Source organism: Entelurus aequoreus, linkage group LG11 (assembly GCF_033978785.1).
Source record: "Entelurus aequoreus isolate RoL-2023_Sb linkage group LG11, RoL_Eaeq_v1.1, whole genome shotgun sequence".
In the NCBI taxonomy this organism is placed as follows: domain Eukaryota; kingdom Metazoa; phylum Chordata; class Actinopteri; order Syngnathiformes; family Syngnathidae; genus Entelurus; species Entelurus aequoreus.
The window spans coordinates 62891696-62906314 of record NC_084741.1 but is presented as its reverse complement, the minus strand read 5'-3'; the positions used below and the strand labels follow the sequence as shown (position 1 = coordinate 62906314).

At 39.8% G+C, this 14619-nt stretch overlaps 1 long non-coding RNA gene across 1 annotated transcript in view; it reads left to right on the top strand.

Annotated features, from left to right (window-relative positions):
- Positions 1 to 10304, top strand: part of LOC133660334 (uncharacterized) — an 89446-nt gene extending 79142 nt beyond the window's left edge. The window contains exons 3-4 of the long non-coding RNA XR_009827807.1: positions 9921 to 10077; positions 10134 to 10304. This is a non-coding gene — a long non-coding RNA (uncharacterized LOC133660334). The remainder of the gene's footprint in view (positions 1 to 9920; positions 10078 to 10133) is intronic.
- Positions 10305 to 14619: the final 4315 nt, after the last annotated feature.

Genomic DNA, 14619 nt, shown 5'->3' with positions numbered 1-14619 from the left:
TAATGTGCTGTTCATTCTTGCTGGGGACCCTGGGGAAAAAAGACTTAATATGGTTCATGGGGATCAAATTTGAATAATTTTGCATAATTCACACAAATTTGTACGTGACTACTGAGGACCATTTAAAAAAAAAAAAAAAAAAAAAAAAAAAAAATCTAATTAAATATGACATGATGGGGATGGGGCGAGGGTCACCACTTTGTGAACAAATGCCGGAGCAAACTGTCGAACAGTTTAGGAACAACGTTTTTCAACAAGCTATTGCAAAGAATTTAGGGATTTCACCATCTAAGGTCTGTAATACCATCAAAAGGTTCAGAGAATCTGGAGAAATCACTGCACGTAACATTGAATGCCCGTGAGTGGTGTGCGGTCAGGGCTAGCAAGGCCTTCTCTGCTGGCCTAACATAACCAGAAATTGTGATCATAATTAAAGATAAAAGTATTTTTTTATTTACTTTCCCTAAATATCTTTGTGTCATATTATGCTCCTTCCAGCACTGTTATTTTTAGGTTAGAGTTTGTATCCAATCAGAATTCAGCTAGCTTATGTTGCCATGCTGTACCAAATCTGCCCAGGCCTTCAGAATCAACAATGCGAGCGTCCGTGCACTGTAAGTGAACAGGGACATACAGTTGATAGATAATTGCGATAGCCAATCAGACAGTGGCGTGCGGTGAGGTTAATGTCTGGTGAGGCACGACTGCATCATCACAGTCAGATTTACAAACATATGAACCTGCCGTGCAGGTGTACCTAATGTTGTGTCCCTGCGGTCGTTCGCGGCTCCTGCAGCGCGAGCATTGTTGTTTTTGCACTTTTTGGCTTCTTGTTAAGTGACTTTTTTTGGGTGGATTCGGTCTTGCACGTGGAGGGGTTGGTTGTGGGCTTTGGTTGGTGTGGCGCTCCCGTCGGGCGGTGCATTCTGCGGCGGAGGTGCTTGGCACCAGGAGGCGGGGTTATGAGACGAGCCTCACACAGTGTGTCTCCGCAGCAGTTTTATGAATGCTCAGCACTAAAAATATGTTACACACATACAGTTGTTGACAAAATACACTGTACATTATATACCTCAGCTAACTAAACTATGGAAATGTATAATATAATTCATATAGCAATACGGTCTCACTGCACAGCAGCTCAGCAGTTAGCCGAGTCATTGCGCACAATCCATGTTGAGGCGCAACGCAGTGACGTGCCTCAACTGGCTGCTGATCACCGCACCGTCTCTTCTCAGTATTTGAACGGCAAATGTGAAAATAAAAATAAACATAATCTAAAACTGGTGAAGTTAAATGGAAAATAACTTTAGTTATAACAATTTAATTATTATTTTTTTTCTTTTTACTTTTTTTTTTCTTTCCATGATGGCAGGTGAGGCCGTGCCTCCCCTGCCTCTAGTGACCGCACGCCACTGCAATCAGATCACGAGTTGTTGTCAGTAAGACCTTCTAGCTGGCCTAAGGTTGAACGTGACATTTACGCGTCCTGTGATTGGATACTCACCGGGACTGTTAGTGGATGAATTTGAGAACACATACACTGCAAAAACAAGAAAGAAAAAAAAAATACAAAAATGGGGGGTATTTTATTTGAACTAAGCAAGATTATCTGCCAATAGAACAAGAAAATTTGGCTTGTCAAGACTTTCCAAAACAAGTAAAATTAGCTAACCTCAATGAACCCAAAAATAGCTTAAAATAAGTATATTCTCATTAATAACAAGTGCACTGTTCTTGGTAGAAAAAAAAGAGACCTTTTTGCTCGATATGTTGAAAAATATTCTTAAATGAAGTAAATGCTAGTGCCATTATCTTGACATAATGATATGCGCTCGGCATTACAAATAGGAAAGAAGCATTCACTGGATCGAATAGTAGGCCAATTAGCATTTTACCAGTATTAGGAAAATTAATGGAAACAATTATATTTAAGCAAATTCAAAATTATTTCTCTATAAATGACATTAATTCAGACTTTCAACATGCATATAAAACTGGCCATTCAACATGCACAGCTCTCACACAATTAACAGATGACTGGCTAAAACAAATTGACAGTAAATTATTAGTTGGCACAGTGCTATTAGATTTTAGTGCTGCTACAAGCAGTAGAAAATGGTGGATGGAACTTTTTTCGTCACTTACTGTTTGTCTTTGGTACACTAATGTATATATTTTAGGCCATTGGTTCTTTGTTTTTTGTTTTTTTTTGCAAAAATATATATACATCTATTTTTATATTGCTCTTTTTATCTTTGGTATGAACAATATGTAAACTCAAAGTTATTATTATTTTTTTGGTTCTTTGTTGTTGCTATTTTTGTATTACAACATTTTATTATTTGATCATGTTGTACTGCATTTTAATCTTTTGTTTTGTGATTGTGTGATGTTTTTTGCCTGGACCCCAGGAAGAATAGTCTCCACTGCGGTGTAGACTAATGGGGATCCTTAATAAACTAAATAAACCAAATTACATATCTTGAAACCAGCAAACTTATACTAAAAACTAATGCTTTGTTCTTAATGGAAAGGCAACAAGGCAACCGCTTGTTACTCTCGGGGTCTACTAGCCGCTCAGGCAAATCATATGGTCTAAAAATGCATTTTTCCATTAATAACATGACATAATCGCGCCAAGTGCGTGCTCTTTCAGTCAATTAGCGCGCATATATACAGCCCGGCCCCCGGCCAAATTTATTTCTATTGTAATTTTGAAGAATATATCTGAATGTGCATGAACTATTTCTGTTCAAAATTGTTTGAAATGTCAAATGTTTAAATATTAACTGTCAGTTTACTGTACTGTGCCAACTGTACTACTATATGAGTACGTGTTGTCTATTGTTTCATTGAAAATAAAACAGCAAAGTCCATTTGGCTGTTATCTGTTTTAATTATGAGACACAATTGTGTCAAAGTCATGATTTTTTTTTTTCATGCTTGAAATAAGAAATTATTACTTTAAAAAAGTAGTTTTATACTTGTGAGTGTTGATGACACAGCTTTGCAACAGTTGATGTTCTAGTTTCAAGCATGTTTTACTCAATATAGGTCATAACATCTCAGCAACAAGCTGTAATATCTTACTGAGACTATTTAGGAGCAAAACACTTAAAACAAGTAAGACACTCTAACATAAAATCTGCTTAGTGAGAGGAATTATCTTATCAGACAGAAAATGAGCAAATATCACCCTTATTTGAGATATTTAATCTTACTTAGATTTCAGTTTTTGCAGTGTAGAGTTGATAGACAGTTGCGATAGCCAATCAGATCACAAGTTGTTGACAGTAGCCTCTCTAGGTAGCCTGATGTTAACGAGACTGTGATTGGATACACACTTGTCATTCCAAATTGAGTATCCAATCACAAGTTGCAACTTAGCAGGAAGCAGGAAGTGTTGACCCACAAAGAAGGAGAACGAAACGTTGATTAGGTGGCAGACATATAAAGTGATGTTATGAACTAGGTAACATAAGAACTCCATTACCCAGCATGCCACAGTAGTGAAGAGCATGTGCAGTCGCCTTGTTTAGGTTGTTGAATGCCGGCAGCTTGATGTTATTGACGAGCACGCTGTGGAGTAAACTTTAAGAACTCAGCCAACACGCCTCGTCTGCATCTTTTATGATTAGACAAGACAACACATATATTTGCAAGGCCATTTTCAAGAAGGATATTTAAAGAGAAACTACATCCATGTCGGCGATGAAATGGGGAAATGCACGCCATTTTCCACTCGAATCAGCCGACTACACTGGCTTATACGGCGTCGAATGTGTGCTACAAATTGCGAGTTCAAATATTTGATTATTTTATTGTTTCACGTTTAATGTTTTTTGCCATTTTAATTTTGACAGTACCACATAAGATATGTTTTAATTGCTGATGCGGGTTTATTGATTTTTAAATGCGCCAAAAAACAACCCGTTTTGCACACTGTTGATGTGCTCTATTGCCCAGTAGTGCGTAAATGTGTTCCTGTATAGTATTTCCCCAGCAATGGTCATGTGGTGACATAAATGATGGTATTTTGAGAGGTAATCATTGAAGTCGGACATCACTGTAGGCTTAGGTGTGAAACGCACGCTCGCCACTGAGTTTTGGCTAATTCTGTTCGACCAATTTTACTAATAGTGGCTTGTCACTGCCAAGGGGAGTCATGTTTGTGCGTCCTTTAGTTTGTGAACGTGTACGTCTTCCTGTGTCCTGCACCTAAGTATTGAACTTTTTTACCGACAAGGGTAGCCATAGTTCAAAGTCAGTCGCATTGTGCATCACTGGGAACATACACACCGACTGTAATGCAAATGTCACCAAAGGGAAATATCGGTAGGTCGTGAGTTCAAACCCCGGCCGAGTCATACCAAATACTGTGGCACTCAGCATCAAGGGTTGGAATTGGGGGTTGAATCACCAAAAACGATTCCCGGGCGCGGCCACTGCTGCTGCTCACTGCTCCCCTCACCTCCCAGGGGGTGAACAAGGGGATGGGTCAAATGCAGAGGACACATTTCACCACACTTAGTGTGTGTGTGTGACAATCATTGGTACTTTAACTTTAAATGATCGTGATCTGGACCTCAACACCAATCATTCTCTTACAGACCAATTCTACTTGTTGATTGGTCAGATTAGACAAAAGTCCACCATGGCTCTTTCTACCTTTTCATCTCCTCTCTTTCTTCCCTCAGCTCTCAGCACCAACATTATGGGTAGGTGCACACTTCCCCAGATGTGCCCATATGCACACAGATGTGAAAGATTAGAGGACAGACTTTCAAACTCTTATTCCAAGGCAAAAAAAAAAAAGCTGATGATGTGGATCTTACGAGTTCTTTTCATTTTCATGTTTTTTAAGGGAAGTATTTTCAACCTTTTGACTCCATCAGGTCCCGTGCAAAAGCTCCAATAAAATGGGCGAGATTCCCTGTGTTTTTTTAAATCACTGTACTGGTGTGTGTAGGAACGGATCCCAGAACGTCAACTGTTTTGTTTAACTGTTGCGGCAGTTAATAGTTTTCTCTTATGTTTTTCCAGATAAAAAAGGGGGTGGCTGGTGGGGGGTTCTCCATTTGGCGTGTTGATACCACCCTGATGTAGCTGAGGGGGGGGGGGGGTTGCAGTATCTGGTTTCCTGAATAAAGTGCTGCTGAAGAAGACAGGGATGACCACCATTTTCCACTTCCTACCAGGCCTGTCACTAACTCCCTGCCTGATATGAGCTTTTGTTGTCCTTCTGGGAGTTTTGTTGTCATGAGGCCCACTATTACTACTGCAGGCCAACCGCTCCGTGACCAGTCCAAGCAGGAACTAGATGGATATTAGACTCCACTGTCAGGCTGCCCAGTTAATTGTATATTATTGTAATGTTTTAAATGTTCAAGGCATGGTGGTCTTAGGGATCTCATCGCTGCTTTTTTAGTCCCTCCAAGAATGTGGTGTCGACAATCCCCTTGAATTTGAGTGCGGCTTCGCAACTTTGTCTAATGGTGAGATGATGTGTCATGATAATCTGTCATCATATAGTAGGAAAGTGCGTCATATGGCCCCAATCCTGGGCGGATCTCGCGTGAGAGGAAGGCCGGGGCTTAATCATTTTGCAATGCGGTCTGCTGAAAATGACGGAAAGCGCCATTCTACAAAACCCCAAACCGGTGAAGTTGGCCCGTTGTGTAAATCGTAAATAAAAACAGAACACAATGATTTGCAAATCCCTTTCAACCTATATTCAATCAAATAGACTGCAAAGACAAGATACCGTAATTTCCGGACTATAAGCCGCACCTGACTATAAGCCGCACCAGCTAAATTTAGGGGAAAATACAGATTGCTCCATATATAAGCCGCACCCTTGTATAAGCCGCAGGGTTTTGATGTGTAATTAGCGTAGTATATAGGGGTTCCTGCTACCACGGAGGGGATTGTCGGGACAGAGATGACTGTTTGGGAACGCAAAGCGTCCCGTTTATTAACAATAAATCTTTCAATCATTCAATCAAAACTTTCACATCTTTGACATGGCGAACAGCATTCGTGCAGAGTACAAATAATACAACGCTGCAAAGTAATACAAAGTGCTCGCCTGTACGTTATCAAAATAACCAGCCTACCGGTATATGGAAAGTCAGTCTTTAATCATTGTGTCATCGTCTTCCTCCTGCGTACTAAAACCACCGAAATCCTCTTCGTCGGTGTCGGAGAAGAACAGGCCGTACATAAGCCGCACCCTTGTATAAGCCGCAGGGACCAGAACGAGGGGAAAAAGTAGCGGCTTATAGTCCGGAAATTACGGTACTTAACGTTCGAACTGGAAAACTGTTATTTTTTTGGCAAATATAAGCTCATTTGGAATTTGATACCAGCAACACGTTTGAAAAAGCTGGCACGAGTGGCAAAAAAAGACTTAGAAAGTTGAGGAAGAAACCTGTCAAAAAGTGGTTTAAAGATGGTCTGCAAAACATAATCCATGCAAAGATTTGACCATCCATCCATCGATTTTCTACCGCTTGTCCCTTTTGGGGTCGCGGGGGGTGCTGGAGCTTACCTCAGCTGCATTCGGGCGGAAGGCGGAGTACACTCTGGACAAGTCGCCACCTCATCACAGGGCCAACACAGATAGCCAACATTCACACTCACATTCACACACTAGGGCCAATTTAGTGTTGCCAATCAACCTATAAGATTTGACCAAATAACCATTATTATATGTTATGTAGACTAGTGTTTTTCACCCACTAGTGTGCCGTGAGATACAGTCTGGTGTGCCGTGGGAGATTATCTAATTTCACATATTTGGGTTAAAACATTTTTTGCAAACCAGTAATTATAGTCTGCAAATGATGTGTTGTTTTTGTTGAGTGTCGGTGCTGTCTAGAGCTCGGCAGAGTAACCGTGTAATACTCTTCCATATCAGTAGGTGGCAGCCGGTAGCCAATTGCTTTGTAAATGCAGGTAAAAAGGTGTCTTATGCTTAAACCAAAAGTAAACAAAAGGTGAGTGCCCTGAAGAAAAGGCATTGAAGCTTAGGGAAGGCTATGCAGAACGAAACTAAAACTGAACTGGCTACAAAGTAAACAAAAACAGAATGCTGGACAACAGCTAAAACTTACTGTGGAGCAAAGACGGCGTCCACAAAGTACATCCGAACATGACATGACAATCAACAATGTCCCCACAAAAAAAGATAAAAACAACTGAAATATTCTTGATTGCTAAAACAAAGTAGATGCGGGAAATATCGCTCAAAGGAAGACATGCAACTGCTACGGGAAAATACCAAAAAAAGAGAAAAAGCCACCAAAATAGGAGCGCAAGACAAGAACTAAAAGGTTAGGGACCACTGCCTTATAGGCTTCAAAAAATTGTTCTTGTGTTAAGAAATGGTCAAACCAATTTGTTTTAAACTAGTTAAAGTCAGTTGTATTTTTCATGCACTTATTTTTGCTGTATTTATCTGGCACAAGTGGAAAGCCGCTCCCTGAAAATAATGCCTACATTAAACCGGTCCGTGGTGCAAAAAAGGTTGGGGACCACTGCCTTATAGGCTTCAAAAAATTGTTCTTGTGTTAAGAAATGGTCAAACCAAATTTTTTTAAACTAGTTTATAGTCAGTTGTATTTTTCATGCACTTATTTTTGCTGTATTTATCTGGCACACGAGGAAAGCCGCTCCCTGAAAATAATGCCTAGATTAAAACGGTCCGTGGTGCACAAAAGGTTGGGGACCACTGATGTAGACAACAAGAAAGTGCTTTTAACATAGGGGGAAAAAATAATGACACCTTTGACTATGATTATAAATGTGTCAAGTTTTCATTTACTTTCAAGTATCAGGTGATTCATGTAGGATCTTTAGTAGATAAACATCGTAAATAAAAACAAAATTCAATGATTTGCAAATCCTTTTCAACCTATATTCAACTGAATAGACTGCAATGACAAGATATTTAATGTTCAAACTGGAAAACGTTGTTATTGTTTGCAAATATTAGCTCATTTGGAATTTGATGCCTGCAACATGTTTCCAAAAAGCTGGCACAAGTGGCAAAAAAGACTGTAAAAGTTGAGGAATGCTCATCAAACACTTATTTGGAACATACATATGATAGTATATATCTGTATCATGAATCAATTTAAGTGGACCCCGACTTAAACAAGTTGAAAAACTTATTCGGGTGTTACCATTTAGTGGTCAATTGTACGGAATATGTACTTCACTGTGCAACCTACTAATAAAAGTCTCAATCAATCAATCAATCAAAACATCCCACAGGTGAACAGGCTAATTGGGAACAGATGGGTGTCATGATTGGGTATAAAAGCAGCTTCTATGAAATGCTCAGTCATTCACAAACAAGGATGGGGCGAGGGTCACCATTTTGTGAACAAATGCGTGAGCAAATTGACGAACAGTTTAAGAACAACATTTCTCAACCAGCTATTGCAAGGAATTTAGGGATTTCACCATCTACGGTCCGTAATATTATCAAAAGGTTCCGAGAATCTGGAGAAATCACTGCACGTAAGCGATGATATTACAGACCTTGGATCCCTCAGGCGGTACTGAATCAAAAAGCGACATCAGAGTGTAAAGGATATCACCACATGGGCTCAGGAACACTTCAGAAAACCACTGTCAGTAACTACAGTTGGTCGCTACATCTGTAAGTGCAAGTTCACTGGTTTTTAGTTTTGTACATAGCAACTGACGATGTGGTCCAAGTTGAAATTGCCCAGAAAACATTTTAAGATATTTAACACTCTGCTGCCCTCTGGTGGCTAAAGTGGATAATGCACCCCCACCCCCAATTCGTCACGTTTCATATGTCAGCTTAACCACGACGAGTGAGGCCATGTGAATCCCCTTCCTACTGCACCAGGGGGGTCCACAGTGTGGCTGGGTACCAAAGTGTGGCCCGGAGCTTATTTTTTATTGGCCTGCGACACATTGTACAGGCAAAATAAACACGACCCGGATCAAAACATTGCACAAAAAAACTAGAAAAAATTGGAACAAGCTCGAATCCTCTCAAAAAATCTGACCAGAAAACCAAACTGGACAATGGCCTGTGCATCTACATCAGGGGTGTCAAACTCATTTTAGATCGGGGGCCACATGGAGAAAAATCTACTCCCAAGTGGGCCGGACTGGTAAAATCACGGCACGATAACTTAAAAAATAAAGACAACTTCAGATTGTTTTCTTTGTTTAAAAATAGAACACGCATATTCTGAAATTGTACAAACCATAATGTTGTTGTTGTTTTTTTACACTTACATGTTGCAGTTAATAGTGTTCTATCTTTATTTGTCGTTATTTATACTTTCTGAATAAATTATGTGATCAGTCAACTCATTGGTGTTAATTTTCAATCTATCAAGATAAAAAAATTATATCAAAATCAAATTAGAGTATGTTATTAATGTAGTTTGATCATTTCCCTCAAACATTATGTGTTTTATTTTGTACATATGTAGCATTATCTACAAAGATACAAATAATTACTATTGTGACATCCAGTGGACACATTTAGAACAGCAGTTTCTTTCATTCAAAAATTTCAGGTACATTTTTATACATAGCAAAAACTCATCCCGCGGGCCGGTTAAAACCTGTTCACGGGCCTGATCCGGCCCTGATCTACATGATCTTACTGTAGATGATTAATGTGCATCCTGTGAAGATGAACATGTGTACTGAACAAATCTCTTGCAAGATATTGTCATTTTTCAAGTCAGCGAAATAATAATAATAGTATTTTAATCTATTTGTTTATTTGATTGGGACATTTCACAATATATATATTGCACAGATTAGATATAGCTACAAGAACATTTGCATCTGTTGTGCCCGGGCAAAGGCCAAGTGACAGCAGGTTAAAAATAAATGTACCGATAAAATCTAAATTACAGATGAAACAAAAAACTCAACAACAACAGAGCACTGTGGAGGGAGATATGGCCAGCGATGCCTGCAGGAGCAAAGGTCACCGCCTCTGTCCACGGTGCTGAGGACAGAGCACCATCAGACGGGGGCGTGGCAGTGCTGACGGCGAGACACAGCTGGCAGGTGATTAGTTTTCACAGGTGGTACGTGTTACTCTAATCATCAGTTGTCTTTAACAGTAAGCGGCCGGGAGCAGGAGAAGAGAGAGGATACGGACGTGACTGAAAAGTCACGTTCTGCGGGAGAAAGATTTTGATAAAAACATATGTACATTAAAAACGTTGTTAAAAACTGCACGCTTAGCTAGGAAGCGGCTTCCACAAGCACCTATTACCATCTTAAGCTAATGCTGCAGGGCATGCTAAAGTGAATGTGCTAGCTTTATTAGCTCATTTTAGAGCTATAGACCTCATGGTGCATTCTATTAATCAATCATCAAAGTTAATTTATATAGCCGTTAATCACAATACACTGATATTGTTCACATTAACATAAATATCACGGCCGAGTTATGAGCGTGACAAGTTACGAGGTCGGAAACTAAGATTGCCACATCCACGAAAGCTATTCTTGTGATTGTCTTATCTAAATATAAACAACTTTTGGAAAATTATGATCTCTTTCTGCAACGTTGAAACACGGTGGATGGAGACCAAACACGTTATTGCTAACAATGTAGAATGTATGAAACACATCAAAAATTGTTATTTACACTGGAGTAACCAGTGGCGTGGTTGGGAGAGTGGCCGTGCCAGCAACCTGAGGGTTCCTGGTTCGATCCCCACCTTCTACCAACCTCATCACGTCCGTTGTGTCCTTGAGCAAGACACTTCATCCTTGCTCCTGATAGGTCGTGGTTAGGGCCTTGCATGGCAGCTCCCGCCATCAGTGTGTGAATGTGTGTGTGAATGGGTGAATGTGGAAATAGTGTCAAAGCCATGATTACCATGATTTGATTAACGTGGACCCCGACTTTAACAAGTTGGAAAACTTATTCGGGTGTTACCATTTAGTGGTCAATTGTACGGAATATGTACTGTACTGAGCAATCTACTAATAACAGTTTCCATCAATCAATCAAAGCGTTTGAGTACCTTGAAGGTAGAAAAGCGCTATACAAGTATAACCCATTTACCATATATAAACGTCCAACAATACATCATTTGTGGCTGATTTAGTGCAACAAAAATGGTCAGAAGGGCTACTAGTGGATATTACATAAGCTTCTGATATTGTTTACACTGGAGCAGCCATCTTTGAAGCCAACTCACATGTGGTGAGGACTTTCCGAGTAGAAAATCCGACCTCGGGGGGTGTTCCAGTTGAAATTTCCGACTATGATGCAATTCAAAATGTTCTGTTCTTTTCATTTGTGAAGTAAATAAAAAAGTCCCCTCTTCATTGCAATTGTTGCTACGTTTTTATTGAATGGCAACACTAAATTGGCCCTAGTGTGTGAATGTGAGTGTGAATGTTGTCTGTCTATATGTGTTGGCCCTGCGGTGAGGTGGCGACTTGTCCAGGGTGTACCCCGCCTTCCGCCCGATTGTAGCTGAGATAGGCTCCAGCACCCCCCGCACCCCCGAAGGTAATAAGCGGTAGAAAATGGATGGATAGATGGGTATCTGCTTCGATATTGTAACCTGTGCGTTCACACTGGGTTCTCTCTGGCTGCACACACCCACTCGAGAGATCTGGTTTCTGATTGCATAATCCAGGTGTTTAAAAAAAAAAAAAAACACGATTGTTTTCATGGTGGCTCATTTAAAACCAAAATGTTTGAGAAATCGGACGAATTTAGTGCATGGATAAAGCAGTGAGTGTTTTATAAATATCTCTGCAATGCCTCCACGGTTTGATTTCGGAATTTCGAGACTTATGCAGATCGCAAATACCGTATTTATTTTCATACCGGATTATAAAGTGCACTGCCGAATAGGTCGATTTTCATACAAAAGGCGCACCGGATTATAAGGCGCATTAAAGAGGTCATATTATGATTTTTTTCTTGTGGTCTACATAACATGTAATGTTGGTTCTTTGGTCAAAATGTTGCATAGATGATGTTTTACAGATCATCTTCAAGTCGCTTTCTGACAGTCGCTTCCGGATGCACCGTTTTGTGGGCGGTCTTCTCCCCGTCATCTTTGTTGTAGCGGTGTAGCGTGCAAGGACGGGTGTCTACAATGGCGGATGCGCGCAAGTTTTCAGGACGTATGCAGATCCCAAATACACATCAGTAGGTACCACAAGGTAAGAAAAGTTGGTTTTGCATAATATTGCAAAACAAAACGCCAGATAATATGTCTGCGAATGGGTGCCATTCTGCGGTCCTTATACACACACCATAATAATACTCATATTTTGAATCACAGTACACCTGACTATGGTAGCTGTAATGCTCCGATAATCCATCAAGCGGTGCGGCTTTATAGCTTACCAAAGTCGTACTAAAACATTTTCACAGATTTTTGAGTGCCGCGTGTAATGTTCTATATTCTCAATGGAACATTTAAAGTTTTGGTGTTGTTTACTGCCGTCATATTGCAGTCTACACGTATCTCTTATTTGTGACTACCATCTACTGGTCACACTTTTCATTACACCATGTACCAAATAAAATTGCTTCAAGGTCAGTAAGCACAACCAGAATTATTCCATACTGTAGGCGCACTGGGTCATAAGGCGCACTGACAATTTTTAAGAAAATTAAAGGATTTTAAGTGCGCCTTATAGTCCGAAAAATATGGTACACAACAGCAGGTACCAATAGGTAAGAAAAGTTGGTTTTGCATAATAGTGCCCCGTTAAGTCAGTGGAGTAAAATGAGTAAACATTAATACAGTATTTGTTTTTCCAGTTTATGTTGAAATCATAGGCTTTTTGAGGTTGAGGTTACAGGAACAATTAAAACATTGACAGCGAAATAATTACATCACAAGTAGATTCGATGTTTTTTTTTAAAAAAATGCCTCAAAACATTGCAACTTTTTCCGCTTTTTTTTTTTAAGCTACTGCAAATTTAGCCAGTCTCCAAAAAAAGCCTGCGAAATTCTGGAGGGACTGATTTTTGCAGAAACACGTGAATTAGAGCCTGTGTGTGTGTGCGTGTGTGTGTGTGCGTGTGTGTGTGTGTGTGTGTGTGTGTGTGTGTGTGTGTGTGTGTGTGTGTGTGTGTGTGTGTGTGTGTGTGTGTGTGTGTGTGTGTGTGTTTGCGTGCGTACAGCATGTAGGACTTAAATGTTTTTATCAATGATGGTCTAATAAATGGCCTGATACGGGGGTCAGAAACCCGCGGGTCTAGCACCACATGCAGCTCTTTAGCGGCGCCCTGGTGGCTCCATGGAGCTTTTTAAAAAATGTATGGAAAATGGAAAAAAAATGGGGTGAACAATATGTTTTTTGTTGTAAAATGGTTTCTGTTGGAGGACACAAACCTTCCTAATTGTTTGAAAGCCCACTGTTTAATAGGTTTGTGTTTATGCTTTACTGGTGAGAGTATTTGGCGAGCGCCGTTTTGTCCTACTAATTTCAGCGGCCCTTGAACTCACCGTTGCGTGGACTGTGACTCAACAGTTTGTTTACATGTATAACTTTCTCCGACGCTGCCACAGAAAGACCTGTTTTATGCCACTCCTTCTTTCTCTCATTCTGTCCACCAAAAGTGTTATGCTGTGCGTGAATGCACAAAAGTGAGCTTTCTTGATGGTATTGACTTGTTGGAGTGCTGATCAGGCATATTTGGTCAATCCATGACTGCAAGCTAATCGATGCTAACATGCTATTTAGGCTAGCTGTATGTACATATTGCATCATTATGCCTTGTTTGTAGGTATATTTGAGTCTCATGACACATTATCTGTATGTAATATTGGCTACATTTCTGATAGTTGTTTGTGCACCATGTTGTTCCAGACCACAGCAAATGTTACCCAGCTTGTAAAGACTGCAATAAATCCATTAGAAGAAGACAGCCTGACGTTTTCTTTAATTTGGACATACACATCTACTATACTTTTGGCCATTCTTGACTCTAGAAAGAGGTTCCGCAGCCTCCGTAGCAGAACCTCCAGGTTCTGTAACAGCTTCTTCCCTCAGGCCGTAAGACTCTTAAATACATCATAATAATCCCCTCAATTCCCCCCAAAAATGGATTAACTCGCTGGAATATAAAAGACAATACAACATACATCCATAAACGTGGATGCATATGCAAAAGTGCAATATATTTATCTGTACAGTAATCTATTTATTTTTATCTGCACCTTATTGATTTTTTATCCTGCACTACCATGAGCTAATGCAACGAAATGTCGTTCTTATCTGTACTGTAAAGTTCAAATTTGAATGACAATAAAAAGGAAGTCTATGTCTCTAAGTCATTATAAGGCGTGATCTCACCCACTGAGAAGTTTTAATAATGTTTTACAATGTTGTAAAAAGGTGTAGAATAAATATTACATTTCAACATTTCTGTCAACGAAGATTTGCGTCAGCCTTTGACACATTTTGATAGTAGGCTAATATAGCTAATTAGCCACTTACATCATGTGTTGTCTTCATTATAACACTTATATAAGACTTTTCATTTTTTTGCGGCTCCAGATCGATTACTTTTTTGTATTTGTGGTCCAATATGGCTCTTTCAACGTTTTGGGTTGCCGA